The sequence below is a fragment of the Somniosus microcephalus genome, chromosome 1 (genome assembly GCF_052327205.1).
Source record: "Somniosus microcephalus isolate GS21.2 chromosome 1, FLI_Smic_1.0, whole genome shotgun sequence".
Classification (NCBI taxonomy): domain Eukaryota; kingdom Metazoa; phylum Chordata; class Chondrichthyes; order Squaliformes; family Somniosidae; genus Somniosus; species Somniosus microcephalus.
Genome location: NC_140987.1, coordinates 275,250,536 through 275,265,898, shown reverse-complemented (window position 1 = coordinate 275,265,898; position 15,363 = coordinate 275,250,536).

Below are 15,363 nucleotides of genomic sequence, written 5' to 3'. Positions count from 1 at the left end.
TGTTTGTTGCTGATCCAGGAGGGGACTAAACCCTGTTTTAAATCCTCCAGATTACTGCGGCCCTCACCCAGCAACCATGCCCCATACAGCACACACACCTCGTTCTGTGCAGCCTGGTCAGAAGCATTTCTGTCCTCCCTTATGAGGGCATTTACGGTCTTTGCGTGCTTCTCCAACTCCACTATAATCTCCTTTTAAATGGACCATCATGGCCTGGTCCTCATGCAACTCCGAGCCCACTACTTTGTTCTCATCCATTAATATCTTCCTTAACTGTGTTTTTAAACGGTTTATCTGGGTCTGCAGCTCTACGTCATCTGAACTGTTGATGACAGATGTCCCAGTGTCAAACGCAGTAAAAACATTCCATACTACCCTTCTTTGTCTCCCTGCATTACCCAAAAACTCGCCGTGCGTGGTGTACAGTTCGGTCTTGTCGACATTGGCGAAATCGAACTCATAAAACTTCCTGAACATGTCCTTTAATAGGGCCTTTTATAGCTGCTCTGTTTCTTTTGGACACCACTCCGGTAAATGTACCTTGGTGAGATTTAAAATCATGGAGGTTACCGCGTAGTGTATCCACTGGTACAGCACCTGATCCATAGGCACTAGTACCAGCCCATTCCCTGGTCCCTTGGTGGTGGTGGCGCACCCTTCCCTGGGCAACCTCACCGCCTGTGTCATGGGCGGGGCACAAGCTCAGTGGCATTGACTGGGATCGGGGAGTATGGGACTGCACACACCTTCAGGCTGGTATCCCACTTCATCCCCTCCCCGGCGTCTTGCCACTGCCGGTGGAAAATGATAGATATGCCTGCGGGGTAGACTCTCTCTGACCCCCACATAAAGATATAAATCCCTTGATCCAGTTCTCACCACTTGTCCCAACACACACTTAATCCTCCGTGAGTCCCCGTAATCGTCCGGTGGGTATTGTTCCCCAACCGTTCCCACTCGACTGCAGGGTTTCTCATATCTTTGCTCAGCTTTCTGAGCCACCACCACCTATCCAAAGGAATGTGTCCTTTGCACGTTAAACATACACGCTTCCCTACGGTGACGCTGACCCTTGTGGTAACAACCCCTACCCTGGGGCACAGGAGGGAGGCCTCCCCGTACGTGAACCCGGTCTGGCTGGAGTACTGAGACGAATTGGACCCCAGCCACCCTGGTCACCTTCCCTCGTGGACGTAGACGGTCTCCTCCACATCCCGTTCGCCACTTCTGTCGGTTGCTATCAGTGCTCTCTCCTCCGAGCACACGTAGATGTGAGATCCTTCCACGTCGTCTCTTTTTCCCAGGCTCAGTCCTATCAGGGCAAGTAGGATTATGCTCCCCTTCATCCTGAAAGTCTTTCTGCAACAGATACAAAAACATCTCTGGCTTGGGTGAAGCATAGCCGGGTCTCGTGACCTCGACTCAAATATACACACTCTTAGCAGACCACTACTTAATTAAAACTACCCGTCACCTTTCTTAACTGAAGCTAAAACACCCGAACTTAAGCTAAATACCTGAACTTAATAATAACCAAAACTTAAATGACCTAAACTATGTACATCCGCCGCCCGTCTCCGGGTGGCCAGCTTAATCCCTGTTAGAACTGCGGCCCACCGCTTCCTCCGGCGTGACCGCACTGTCCTGCACTGTTGGTCCCTCGCCGCCCGTGTCTGCCGGCTGGGGACCTCTATCCTTTGACTTCCCCCTGACTCGGGAGGCTGTCCCTTTAAACTGGGGAGCTGGTGACCATGGTTTCCTTGGCTGGGGCGTCCGTGAGGACCTTCTAGGGACCTTGGCGGGTGGGGCTTTCTTGGCTGGTGGGCCTTTAACCCGAACCGCTGCTCCCTCAGGCTTGACCTCTCCCGGATCTGGGCTAGGGGCAGGTAACTCTTCGCAGCCTGTTGCTGCAGGCTGAGAGTCTCCTCCCCTAGGTCCCAAAACTGGGTCCGGGGTGGGGCTTTCGACCTCCGGTCCCTCCTCCTCTACAACTGGGTTAGGGGCGGGGACTTCACCCTCGGGTTCCTCCTCCTCTAGATCCCAGAAGAGTGGGGGAATATCCCAATCGATGGGCGGGATGGCCCCTCCCCTTAAACAAGCCACAGCGCCTGCTTGTGTAGTCTGTGAACTCGCTCCTGCTGCAGGCTGAGGATTTCTGTCCTCAGACCTTACCCCAACTGGCTGTTTCCTCCTCTCGGGCTTAAACAGTTTGCACTGATTAATGTAACCAGCAGCCTGTTTTAAAACCTCGTCCGCTGCCCCGAACGGGCCTTCTGGGGACTCCCCGTTCTCTTTCCTTACCGGGACGGCCTTACAGACGGGATCTTGGGGGCTTGGACCTGCTTTAGGTCCGGGGCCAAAACTACCCCCTGTGTGCCTCTCTTGTCCCGGACTGTGGCTACCAGGCCTGATCTACAGGGATCCCAGAACTCTCCTTTCCTGGCCCTCTGCTCGGCTACCTCATTGGTCCTTTGGTTACCCTCCCACGTGGTAGGGAGGGATCCTAAAACTATGGCCAAAGGTTTGGCCATTTCCCCAACCTGCTCATTCCCTGTGACTCCCATTAGGCTAAAGGGGACCTTGTTAGACTTGGGTGGATTGGTCGGGTCTTCCGAATGGACCACCGTGCTGGAAGCTCCAGTGTCCACCGAATATCTCCCCTGCACCGTCTCCACCCGCATCTTAACACAGGGCCTGTTCCCCTCGTTCTTTTCAAAGGGACACAGGTTGACAGGCTGCGCTGGTTCTAGTCATGGCTGTGGGTTGGATGGGGCGGACGGGGTCAGCGCACCTGAAGTGGCTGCTACCCTCCCTTGGCCAGTCAATATGGATCTCATGGTGTCCAAGAATGACTCGACCGCTGCGGGAGGGATTCCTGCCTCTGCCTTTTGGGCTGGGGCCGTGGAATTCTTTCCCTTGTTGTCTTTCCAAGAGTTTTTGCACTCCTTCCGCCAATGACCATCCTTCCCACACCCGTAACAATTCGTCTTTGTGTTGGGGGGGGTTATTCCCTTCCTGGTGCCACTCTTTCCTACCCGGTCCGGGTTTTACCTCATGCACCTTCCCCTTGGGTGGGTGTGCATCGGCTCCCCTACCGTTTTTATAGGCTAGAGTCAACTGTCTGATCACCGTAAGCTCGGTGGTCTGGGGGTTCTTGGGGTCGAACCAGTCATCCGCCTTGGCCTGGACCTGTAGCAAGCTGTTCAGCACCAGGCAATGGAGCCAATGGGCCAGGGGATCCCTGTTCAGGAAAGCCCGGTTCGGTATCCCCGGACAGGCACTCGGGTACACCGACCATAACCGGTCCGCGAAAGCCTGCGGGGTTTCCCCTGTGAGCTGGACCGTCTTCTCCACACGGGAGAAAGGACATCCCTCATTCATCCCCATGGCCTCCAGAACTTTATCCCTGAGCGCCTCACACCCGCTCTGCCCTTTCTTACACTTGTCAGAGAGGGATTGGAGAAGCCTACTCTCCAGGGAAAATAGCAGCTTTTTGGCCTGCTCAGCGTTATCGCAGACGTTGACGCTGGCTGCCTGCTCTACTTCCCTGAAGTGGATCGAGGGCTCTACTTTTTCGGAGAGCTTCGGGATATGGCTCACCATAGCCCTAAGATGTTGGGTGCTATAGGGTAATATGAACTGGTTTTGGAGGGGTCCCTCATTGTCGCCATTGATTGGTGGGCCGAACCTCCGATGCCGGGCTGGGCACATCGGTCCCGGCTCCGACCTCTCTGGCGGGGCTGCTCCAGCTCCGCTTCCACCTCTGGCTCCAACCCCCTTGCTGCCAAACCTCGCTGAAAACTGGCGCTACGGGTGGCGGTCATGAGACCTCCTGTTCCTCAACCGGGTCATCCCTAGGCACTACCAGTGATGTTTGAACTGTCCTCCCCTCGTTCCCCAAAAAATCCTCCTGACCTACCTTTGGGCTTATGAGGCACACCATGCATTTTGCCTTCCTCAGGGCTAGGGTCAGATTTTCTAGCCGTTCTTTGCAGGGGCCATGATCTGCATCTTCAAACCCCTGTTCGCTCGCTAACTTGTAAGCTGCCTTTACCTCCTGTATTTTCTCTTCCTGTTCCCTAACTTGCCTTGCTAGGCGGGCATTCTTTTCCCGCAACCTTAACTCATTACCCTTAGCTTCGGTGACTTGGCACTGTAGGTATTCCAACTGGGCCTTGTTTTCTCCTATTAAATACAACCTCTCCTGATTCAAGGCCTGCAATGCTACCATTAACTTCTCCCCTGCTAGAGCCTTATCCTGGATCTCCAGGGCTGACTCCTTTAACTCGGCTGCCTGTTCTGCAACGAGCCTGTCCAAAAGCTGGACCTGCTTTTTGAAACACATCAGCCAGACTGCCTTCTCTAAGGACTTCCTGTGTTCCTTCCTCTCTGTCCACTTAGCTGCTGCATCTACTGGATGCCCAGTCCTTAATAGAGTGGTGATCCACTTCTTAGTGATATTCACCTTGCTAAACACATAATCAGAAATCCTTTTCTCCATCATGGTTTGCTCATCCGAACCATTGTCTACTGTATCGCAACCCTGTTGCCGGAGTCCTGCCACGGTTGCCATTTTCTGTAGGGGGTGGCGTGTGCGCCCAGTCAGCTTCGCCTCTGACTGTCCTGTGAGCAGTTCGAATCGCTCCCACACCCCTGGGTTCTAGACACCGGACTTAGGCCACAGGCGGCGATACAGAAAATCGAGTAGACAAGTGGTTTGGTGTAAGAAAACCAAGATTTTATTAGAGTCATAGAGTCATAGAGTTTTACAGCACAGAAAGAGGCCCTTCGGCCCATCGTGTCTGCGCCGCCCATCCATCCCTGTCCAGTCTAATCCCATTTTCCAGCATTTGGTCCATAACCTTGTATGCAATGGCATTTCAAGTGCTCATCCAAATGCTTCTTGAATGTTGTGAGGGTTCCTGCCTCCACCACCCTTTCAGGCATTGAGTTCCACATTCCAACCACCCTCTGGGTGAAAAAGTTCCTCCTCAAATCCCCTCTAAATCTCCTGCCCCTTACCCTGAATCTATGCCCCCTTGTTATTGACCCCCCCACTAAGGGGAAAAGTTCCTCTTTATCTACCCTATCTATGCCCCTCATTATTTTGTACACCTCAATCAGGTCCCCCCTCAGCCTTCTCTGCTCCAAGGAAAACAACTCCAGCCTGTCCAGCCTCTCTTCATAGCTGAGGCGCTCCATCCCAGGTAACATCCTGGTGAATCTTCTCTGCACCCTCTCCAAAGCAATCACATCCTTCCTATAGTGAGGCGACCAGAACTGCACACAGTACTCCAGCTGTGGCCTCACCAGCGTTTTGTACAGCTCCATCATAACCTCCCTGCTCTTATATTCTATGCCTCGGCTAATGAAGGCAAGTATCCCATATGCCTTTTTAACCACCTTATCTACCTGCTCCGCTGCCTTCAGGGATCTATGTACATGTACACCAAGGTCCCTCTGACCCTCTGTACTTCCTAGGGTCCTACCACTCATTGTGTATTCCCTTGCCTTATTTGTCCGTCCAAAATGCATCACCTCGCACTTTTCAGGGTTAAATTCCATTTGCCACTTTTCCGCCCATCTGACCAACCCGTTTATATCGTCCTGTAGCCGGAGGCTTTCCTCCTCGCAATTTACCACCCCACCAATTTTCGTGTCATCTGCGAACTTACTGATCATACCTTTTACATTTTCATCCAAATCATTTATGTAGATCACAAACAATAAGGGACCCAGCACCGATCCCTGAGGTACCCCACTGGACACAGGCTTCCAGTCACAAAAGCAACCTTCGACCATCACCCTCTGCCTCCTGCCACTCAGCCAGTTTAGGATCCAACGCGCCAAGGCACCCTGGATCCCATGGGCTCTTACCTTCTTGACCAGTCTCCTATGCGGGACTTTGTCAAAAGCTTTACTGAAGTCCATGTACACCACATCCACAGCATTTCCCTCATCCACCCCACTAGTCACCCCCTCGAAAAATTCGATCAGATTTGTTAGACATGATTTACCCTTGACAAAGCCATGCTGACTATCCCCGATTAATCCTTGCCTCTCCAAGTGGAGATTAATTTTGTCCCTCAGAATTTTTTCCAATAATTTCCCCACCACAGATGTTAGACTCACTGGCCTGTAATTCCCTGGTTTATCCCTGCTATCCTTCTTGAATAATGGTACTACGTTAGCTGTTCTCCAGTCCTCTGGTACATCCCCTGTGGCCAGAGAGGTTCTGAAAATTAGTGTCAGAGCCCCTGCAATCTCCTCCCTTGCCTCCCACAGCAGCCTGGGATACATCTCGTCCGGGCCTGGGGATTTATCCACTTTTTGGCCCGCTAAAACCGCTAGCACCTCCTCCCTCTCGATGCTAATATGTTCAAGTATGTCACAGTCCCCTTGCCCGATTTCTATGTCTGCATCGTCTTTCTCCATAGTGAACACAGATGCAAAAAATTCATTTAAAACCCCGCCTACATCCTCTGGCTCTACACACAGATTGCCACTTTGGTCCCTAATGGGCCCTACCCTTTCCCTGGTTATCCTCTTGCCCTTAATATACTTATAAAACATCTTAGGATTTTCCTTTATTTTGCTCGCCAGTGTTATTTCATGGCCCCTCCTCGCCCTCCTAATTTCTTTTTTAAGTATGCCCCTGCACTTTTTATACTCCTCTAGGGCTTCTTCTGTCTTTAGTCTTTTGTAACTGCCAAAAGCCCCCCTCTTATTTCTAATGCATTTTTGTATATCCCTTGTCATCCAAGGTTCCCTTTGCTTGTTGGTCCCACCCTTGACCTTTACAGGAACATGTTGGCGTTGTACTCTCTCTATTTCCTTTCTGAAAGTCTCCCACTGTTTTGATGTGGATTTTCCTATAAGCAGCTGCTCCCAGTCCACTTTGGCCAGATCCTGCCTTATCATATTAAAATCGGCCTTCCCCCAATTTAGAACCCTTATTTCCGGGCCGTCTTTGTCTTTTTCCATGACCACCTTAAATCTCACCGAATTATGGTCACTGTCGCCAAAATGCTCTCCTACTGACACTTCCACCACTTGCCCGGCTACATTCCCCAGAATTAGGTCCAGTACCGCCCCCTCTCTTGTAGGACTTTCTACATGTTGGCTCAAAAAGCTCTCCTGAATGCACTTTAAGAATTCTGCACCCTCTAAGCCTTTCACACTCTGACTGTCCCAATTTATATTGGGGAAGTTGAAATCCCCCACTATTATTACCCTATTATTTTCGCACTTCTCGGAGATTTGCCTACATATCTGTTCCTCTATCTCCCCCTGACTGTTTGGGGGCCTATAGTACACTCCCAGCAAAGTGCTTGCCCCCTTTTTGTTTTTAAGTTCTACCCATATGGCCTCATTAGAGGAACCCGCTAATATATCATCCCTCCTTACAGCAGTAATTGACTCCTTAATTAATATTGCAACACCTCCTCCCCTTTTACACCCCCCTCTGTCTCGCCTGAAGATTCTATACCCCGGAATATTGAGCTGCCAGTCCTGACCCTCCCTCAACCATGTCTCCGTGATAGCAACAATATCGTACTCCCATGTGTTCAACAACAACTTCAGTTCATCCACCTTATTTGCAAGACTCCTTGCATTAAAATAAATGCCTTCCAGCCCTGCCATATTCTCTTTTGCCTTCACATATTTGCTCTGCCTTCCCAGCTGACTTGTTTTTCCCTCTGTATTTGGCCGTAAATCACCCCCTACTATAGCTCCACTCTGTACCCCAACCCCCTGCCAAGTTAGTTTAAACCCTCCCCAGCAGTGCTAGCAAACCTCCCCGCAAGGATATTGGTTCCCCCCTGGTTCAGGTGTAAACCGTCCGACTTGTACAAGTCCCACCTTTCCCAGAAGCAGACCCAGTGATCCAGGAAACTAAAGCCCTCCCCCTTGCACCATCCCTTTAGCCACGCATTCATCCGTTCGATCTTCCTATTCCTATACTTACTAGCACGTGGCACCGGGAGTAATCCAGAGATTACAACCTTTGAGGTCCTGCTCCTTAATCCTTCACCTAGCTCCCTAAATTCTTGCTGCAGGACCTCATCCCTCTTTTTACCTATGTCGTTGGTACCAATGTGGACCACGACCACTGGCTGTTCTCCCTCCCCCTCCAGAATGCCCTGCAGCCGCTCAGTGACATCCTTGACCCTGGCACCAGGGAGGCAACAAACCATCCTGGATTCACGTCTACGGCCACAGAAACGCCTATCTGTTCCCCTTACTATAGAATCCCCTACCACTATTGCTCTCCCACTCTTTTTCCCCCCTTCCTGGGCAGCAGGAGCACCCCCAGTGCCAGGAAGTTGGCCGCTGCTGCCTTCCCCTGGTGAGTCATCCCCCTCAACAGTATCCAAAGCGGTATACTTGTTTGAAAGGGGGATGTCCGCAGGGGTTCCCTGCACTACCTGCCTGCCTTTGTTGCTCCGCCTGATGGTCACCCCCTGTGCTGCCCTACCCTGAGGCGTGCACAACTCGCTAAATGTGTTATCCACGAGCCTTTCAGCATCGCGCATGCTCCAAAATTCATCCACCCGCAGCTCGAGCGCCGCAATGCGGTCTACAAGTAGCTGCAGCTGGATGCATTTCACACACACATGGTCATCGGGGACACTGGCAGCATCCCTGACTTCCCACATAGAGCAGGAGGAGCAGAGCACGGGTCTGAACTCTCCTGCCATGACTTACCCCTTTAATTTCTTTAAAAATTTATTCAATACCCCAGTTACAGGTATGCTCTGGGGCGCTTTATTTACCAACTATCCCCACTACACCACAGAAATTTAACACCACAGAATTCAAGCTTGTATTGAAAAAAGAGAAATACTCACCAACCAATCACCTACCTGCTCCCTGGTGACGTCACAGACTGATTACTTTTTACCTCTCTCCCCGCTGTTGAGTTGGTACGCCTTGCCTCTCTCCGGTTTTTATACCGGGCTCCGACTCACTGCTCCCGACTGGTCTCGGGCCTCGCTGGTCGCCGGGTTTTCTCCCGAGCTCCTCCTCGCTGCTCCCGCTGGTCCCGACTGGTCTCGGGCCTCGCCTCTCTCCGGTTTTTATACCGGGCTCCGACTCACTGCTCCCGACTGGTCTCGGGCCTCGCTGGTCGCCGGGTTTTCTCCCGAGCTCCTCCTCGCTGGTCCCGACTGGTCTCGGGCCTCGCCTCTCTCCGGTTTTTATACCGGGCTCCGACTCACTGCTCCCGACTGGTCTCGGGCCTCGCTGGTCGCCGGGTTTTCTCCCGAGCTCCTCCTCGCTGCTCCCGCTGGTCCCGACTGGTCTCGGGCCTCGCCTCTCTCCGGTTTTTATACCGGGCTCCGACTCACTGCTCCCGACTGGTCTCGGGCCTCGCTGGTCGCCGGGTTTTCTCCCGAGCTCCTCCTCGCTGCTCCCGCTGGTCCCGACTGGTCTCGGGCCTCGCCTCTCTCCGGTTTTTATACCGGGCTCCGACTCACTGCTCCCGACTGGTCTCGGGCCTTGCTGGTCGCCGGGTTTTCTCCCGAGCTCCTCCTCGCTGCTCCCGCTGGTCCCGACTGGAATAAAACACAGTCTTATGAGAATTACTGGTATAAATACAGGCATAAACAATTACACTTATACAGGGAATGGGGAACACACGACACATCGAGGGAAAAACAACTACATTAACAATCCCCCTTATCCTTATCTCACCCCCTATACCTAACTAGATTAAGCTATGAGGGGCCAGGAATTCATGCTCACCAATCCAAAACCTGTTGCTCTTAATGGTTGTGAGTTTTGAGGTTCGTTTCCTCTGTCCTTTGGGCATACCCCTTCGCCACGTGGTCTCAGTGCGCGGTGCTGGAGTTGTTGATGCGACACACCTTCCCTCTCCTCAGCTACCATCGTCGTCTCGTCGCAGTAGGTTCTCTTCTTCTCCCTCAGGTGGTCTTCGGCGGTAACGGGGTGGTTGGCGGTTTTTACTGCTTATTCGATTTTACTACCCAAGCGTCAAACGCCAGCATATTTGTTGCGGGCGCGGACACCCGCGTCTAACGCCAGCTAATTCGCAGTGTTCAAATGCCAACTTATTCTCACTGTCCAAGCATACACTGCTAATTTCTTTCCCAAATGCCAGCTTATAACTAGGCGTTTGGTTTTTACCAATGCGTCTTCTGCTACCCTTCTCTGCTCTTGTGGGTTTTACCTTCTTATTCGTCTCGTCTTGTCTCGTCTGCCCTTTTTGTGGTCTGTGTGTCCTGTATGACTTAGAACTCCAGTCTCGTTCTCCTCCCGCGTTTGGTCCCGGTGTAATGGGCATCCTTGGTTGTTGAGCGGTGCGGGGAGTGAGAAGAGAACCCGCCACGAGGCCAGGGCACGAGTACGAGCGGCAGCAGGCCAAGACCCAACAAGAGTCAATGCAAGAGAGCGAAGGGCCAAGAGCTACTGATGGGCCTACAGTTATACCTGTTCTTCCACTCCTTTGTTTAGCTGCTTTTATATTGCGCTAAGTGCTGTGTTAGTCCCATTGGTACCAATGTGTGTGTCTCAATCAAACAGTGTCAACACCAAAGTAAAGTTACTGAAGTTGCAAACAGCCAGAGAGAACCAGTATAAAGAAATGGATCAGGCAAAGCGCTAGGGGAATATTAAACACATAAAGAGACAGTAACCAACCTGCTCTACTCTTCAAATGCTTCTGTGTGACAAAGTAACAGGACTTGTTCTAAGTTGGGTTGCCAACTCTGGTTGGCTGTTAACCTGGAGGTTTCATCACATGACCTCCTGCCTCCAACCACGTCCATCCTCGCTGCACTCTGCTTTCCCAGCCAATTGGAACGTGAATAGACTGGCTGAGATTTTCCTTACCTCGGCGGGTCAGGTGTGGCCGGGATCGGTGGTGGGTCGTGGCCCCACTGCTGGCTCCATCCCGCTCTGAAAAGTGAATTTCCGTTGATAGGGCTTGTTAAGCCCACCCAGAGCATTTGCCGGGCCAATTAGAGGAAGCGGGTTTGGTGACGCCATTCATCAGCCTGTTTCCTTAAAGGGACCATGGCCAACTTTCTTTTGACATTTATGCTGTCGGTGTTCTACAGCATTGAAGAGCTACAAACACTGACAATCACTGCACAGAGGTGCAGGGCTGCACCCAGGCTCTCCCATGACTCTCTCCATATGCTTATGGAGAGAGCCAGAGCATGCAGGGAGGTCCTCTTCCCTTCCTATGGGCGGAAGAGCCCTCCCCAGGAGACCAACACAGCCTGGTTGCACATTGCCGAGGAGGTCACAAGCAGGGATGTCATCAAGAGGTCATGGCTGCAGTGGCGTAAACCTTAATAATCTCAGTAGATCACAACATGTTAGTACAAAGCCACACTCACCTTCATCCTGCTGTGTCTCTCATCACATCCCCATCACTCTGCCTTCCCTACCCTACTCCTGCACATCCTTACTCACACCAACATATCTTGCACCTCCACCCATCCCTCTCTCTTGATTTATATTATCACAACCCATCTCACTAACCACCCCTCACACTCACCCTCATCCTAGTGCAATCATACCAACTAACAACACACAAGGGTAGGCACTTGGATGTTTTATCCAATGTTCATGTAAAGTTTCTGCTAATGTGCTGTCAAACATTGAAACCTTTATTTTCAACACTTTCCGTTCTTGGACTGAGTGCCTGCCATTAGCAACGACAGGTGGAGGAGGCGGTCTGCAGTCGGATGAGCGCTGGAGGAGCGCTATATAAAGGCGTCAACATCCGGTTTATTTTTAGTCGGCAAAGAAATTTGTTAGTTTGACATAGGCAAACAGGCTTTTTGAGTGATTTCAGCATTTTTAAGTTGAAGGAGTCGTCTGCCTTAGAAAAATTATTCACTTTCATTTAGGTGAGATTTGAAAGTGCAACATTTCCATACTTTAATGGGGGCTGTACTGGCACTGGACCTCGCACCCCAGCGTCAACATCGGAGGCAGCAGAGGCAGAGAGAAAGAGTGCAAAATGTGGCCAGAGGGAGGAGGGCCAACAGGGCTCTCAACAGGAGGCCTTACACACCCAGGGTATTCCGGCAGCATTTCTCCTACACCAATTTCACTGAGGACCAGTGTCTTAGAAGGCTCCGCTTCACCAAGGATGTGGTCACAGAGCTCTGCCACCTCCTGCAGCCAGACCTCGAGCCTAAGATCAGGACCACCATGGCTGTCTCAGTGGCAGTCAAGGTCACCGTCGCCCTCAATTTCTATACCAGCGGATCCTTACAGTGTGCAACAGGAAGGTTATAGTGAACATCTTGCAGTTCGCCATCCATTGCTGCATCCGCGAGGTCACAGATGCTCTCTACAGAAGGAGAAGGGATTACATTTCCTTCTCAATGATCAGAGAGAAGCAGCACGAGCGTGCATGTGGCTTTGCCAGGATAGCGGGCTCTCCCATCGTGCAGGGCAACATTGACTGCACCCACGTCGCTTTGCAGGCACCCCGTAACAAACCTGAGGTATTTCATAACTGCAAAGATATCACTCACTTAATGTGCATGTGATATCCGAGTGGTAAGGTCCGAAACTGAGAGAAGCGAGATCTTAAGGAACAAAACCCAAATGTTTATTACATGGTGTAGCAGAGAAACATCTCTTACAGGCTGCAAGCAAAACACAGTATTTCTAACTGCACGATGGAAGATGGAGGATTCACCTCTGAGTCATACCCATAATGCAATGCCACATTACCTTAATAACTGGTGTACCAGGACATTGACTACATGACCCATTACCTTAAACACTGGTGAATGCGATACCTTAATCTTTGGCTCCATCTGGTGGATAACTTAAACATTACAACCCAGATTACTATAGTGCAGTTAGTGTGCGACCACACACAGTGCATCCTCGTCATCAATACCCGCTATCCTGGTAGCAGCCACGATGCCTTCATCCTGCACCAAACCGGTGTGCCATCTCTGTTCCAGCCACCACATCAAGCTCATGGCTGGCTGCTGGGAGACAAGGGCTATCCGCTCTCCACCTGGCTCATGACTCCCCTCCACAACCCCAACACTTGTGCCCAGCACTCATACAATGAGAGACATGCTGCCACCAGGAACATCATTGAGCAGACCATCGGAGTGCTCAAGCAATGATTCCGCTGTCTTGACCGCTTGGGAGGAGCCCTCCAGTATTCGGCTGAGTGGGTGTCCCTTTTCGTCATCTGCTGCATACTGCACAACTTGACCATCATGAGGGCCTAGCTGCACCACTTCAGGAGGAGGAAATGGAAGACAAGGAGGACATGGAGGGGGAGGAGGATGAGGATGCAGAGGAAGAGGAGGAATAGGAGCATGGACAGCAGCGACGGAAGAGGCTGCCACTCAATCAGCCTTGTGGAAAGGCATGATCGCCTCATCAGACTTCGGCTCCAGTGAATTCGAGGCCACTTTCTGGTTGCTTAGCAAGTCCCCATCATTCCATCAATTTCTCATTCCATACCACACCCCATAGCTGAAATGAGACACAGCCCCAAACCTGCAACATTCCAATAATAAAGTTATCCAAATTCAGCAACCATATATATGGAGCAACAATATTAACTAATCACCCTTTTGCAAACCCCTACTTCCCCTCTTTACAGTGCCTTTCCCTAATCTACTGCTCCGAGGTTGTGTCTCCCCAGTGGCTGCAGCAGGGCTGGTGGAAGGCTGCTGAGTGTCCATGCGGGAGACTTCAGATGGCCTTGCAGGACGCCCTTGCAGTCTCGGCTGGCTGGATGACCGGCACCGACAAGGGCAATGGCGGAGTGGCAGTGGTGGGAGCAGGAATGCAGTCCTCCTGAGAGAGGACAGCAGGTTCCTGTTCCACTGACCCACTGCCACTCCTCCGGGGCAGCACCTCAGCATCACTACCAATTGTCTGGAGCACAGATTGCTGGCCTACTGCGACACCGTGAGATCCCCAGTGGAATGTGGTGGATCCAGCGACGATGGCAGCAGTCAGAGCTTGCTTGACATCAAGCTGAGACTGCATGAAAGCAGTCTAAGATTCGATGCCACAAACCATTGACTGCATGACAGCACTTCCACCTGTGTTGCAATGGAAGCTGCCTCATCACCCATGACACACGTCATGAGGTCTGGATCCACACGGTCTCTCTGAGAGTCTACCATCCTCTGCAGAGTGGAAATGATCAGCTCCATGGTGTGCGCAGAGCTCTGTGCAATGTTGGGCGTGGACTCTTCCACGCTCCTTACCATTGCTGAGAGACTCTCGGGCACCCTTGCCATTGCACCCAGCATCTCAGTGTGCATGGCCATCACGCTTCTTGTGACCGCCTCCCCATCGAGGTCCTCATCTGAGTCCTGTGCAGCAGAACTCACGCGTGAACTCGCCCTCCGGGGAGCTGGCTCCAGAGCTACCCTTTCCCCCTGGCCTTGCTGCAGCCCGCTCGTCCCCGGAGCATCACCCAGTGCAGACCTCTCCACAAAACTTGCCTCCAAAGATCGCACTGCCCCCCTTCGCTCCACTCCCATGGCCAATGCCTCCGATGCCTCATCCATGAAACGACAAGCTCGCTCCGAGAGTTGGATCAGCCATCACGATCAGGGGATTGAGTTACATAGAAACATAGAAGATAGGAGCAGGAGTAGGCCAGTCGGCCCTTTGAGCCTGCTCCGCCATTCAATGAGATCATGGCTGATCATCCAAATTCAGTACCCTGTCCCTGCCTTCTCCCCATATCCCTTGATCCCTTTAGCCTTAAGAAATATATCCAACTCTTTCTTGAATATATTTAATAAACTGGCCTCCACCGCCATCTGTGGCAGAGAATTCCACAGGTTCACCACTCTCTGGGTGAAGAAATTCCTCCTCATTTCAGTCCTAAATGGCTTACCCCTTATCCTTAGATTATGACCCCTGGTTCTGGACTCTCCCCGGCCATCAGAAACATCCTTCCTGCATTTAGTCTGTCCAGGCCTGACAGAATTTTATAGGTTTCGATGAGATCCCCTCTCAATCTTCTAAACTCCAGTGAGTATAAGCCCAATCGACACAATCTCTCCTCATACGTCATTCCTGCCATCCCAGGTATCAGCCTGGGGAATCTTCGCTGCACTCCTTCCATGGCAAGTACGTCCTTCCTCAGGTAAGATGACCAAAACTGCACACAATACTCAAGGTGCGGTCTCACCAAGGCCCTGTACAACTGTAGCAAGACATCCTTGTTCCTGTACACAAACCCTCTTGCTACGAAGGCCAACATACCATTTGCCTTCTTAACCACCTGCTGCACCTGCATGCTTACCTTCAGCGACTGGTGCACAAGAACACCCAGGTCTCTCTGCACTTCCCTTTCTCCCAATCTATTGCCATTCAATTAAT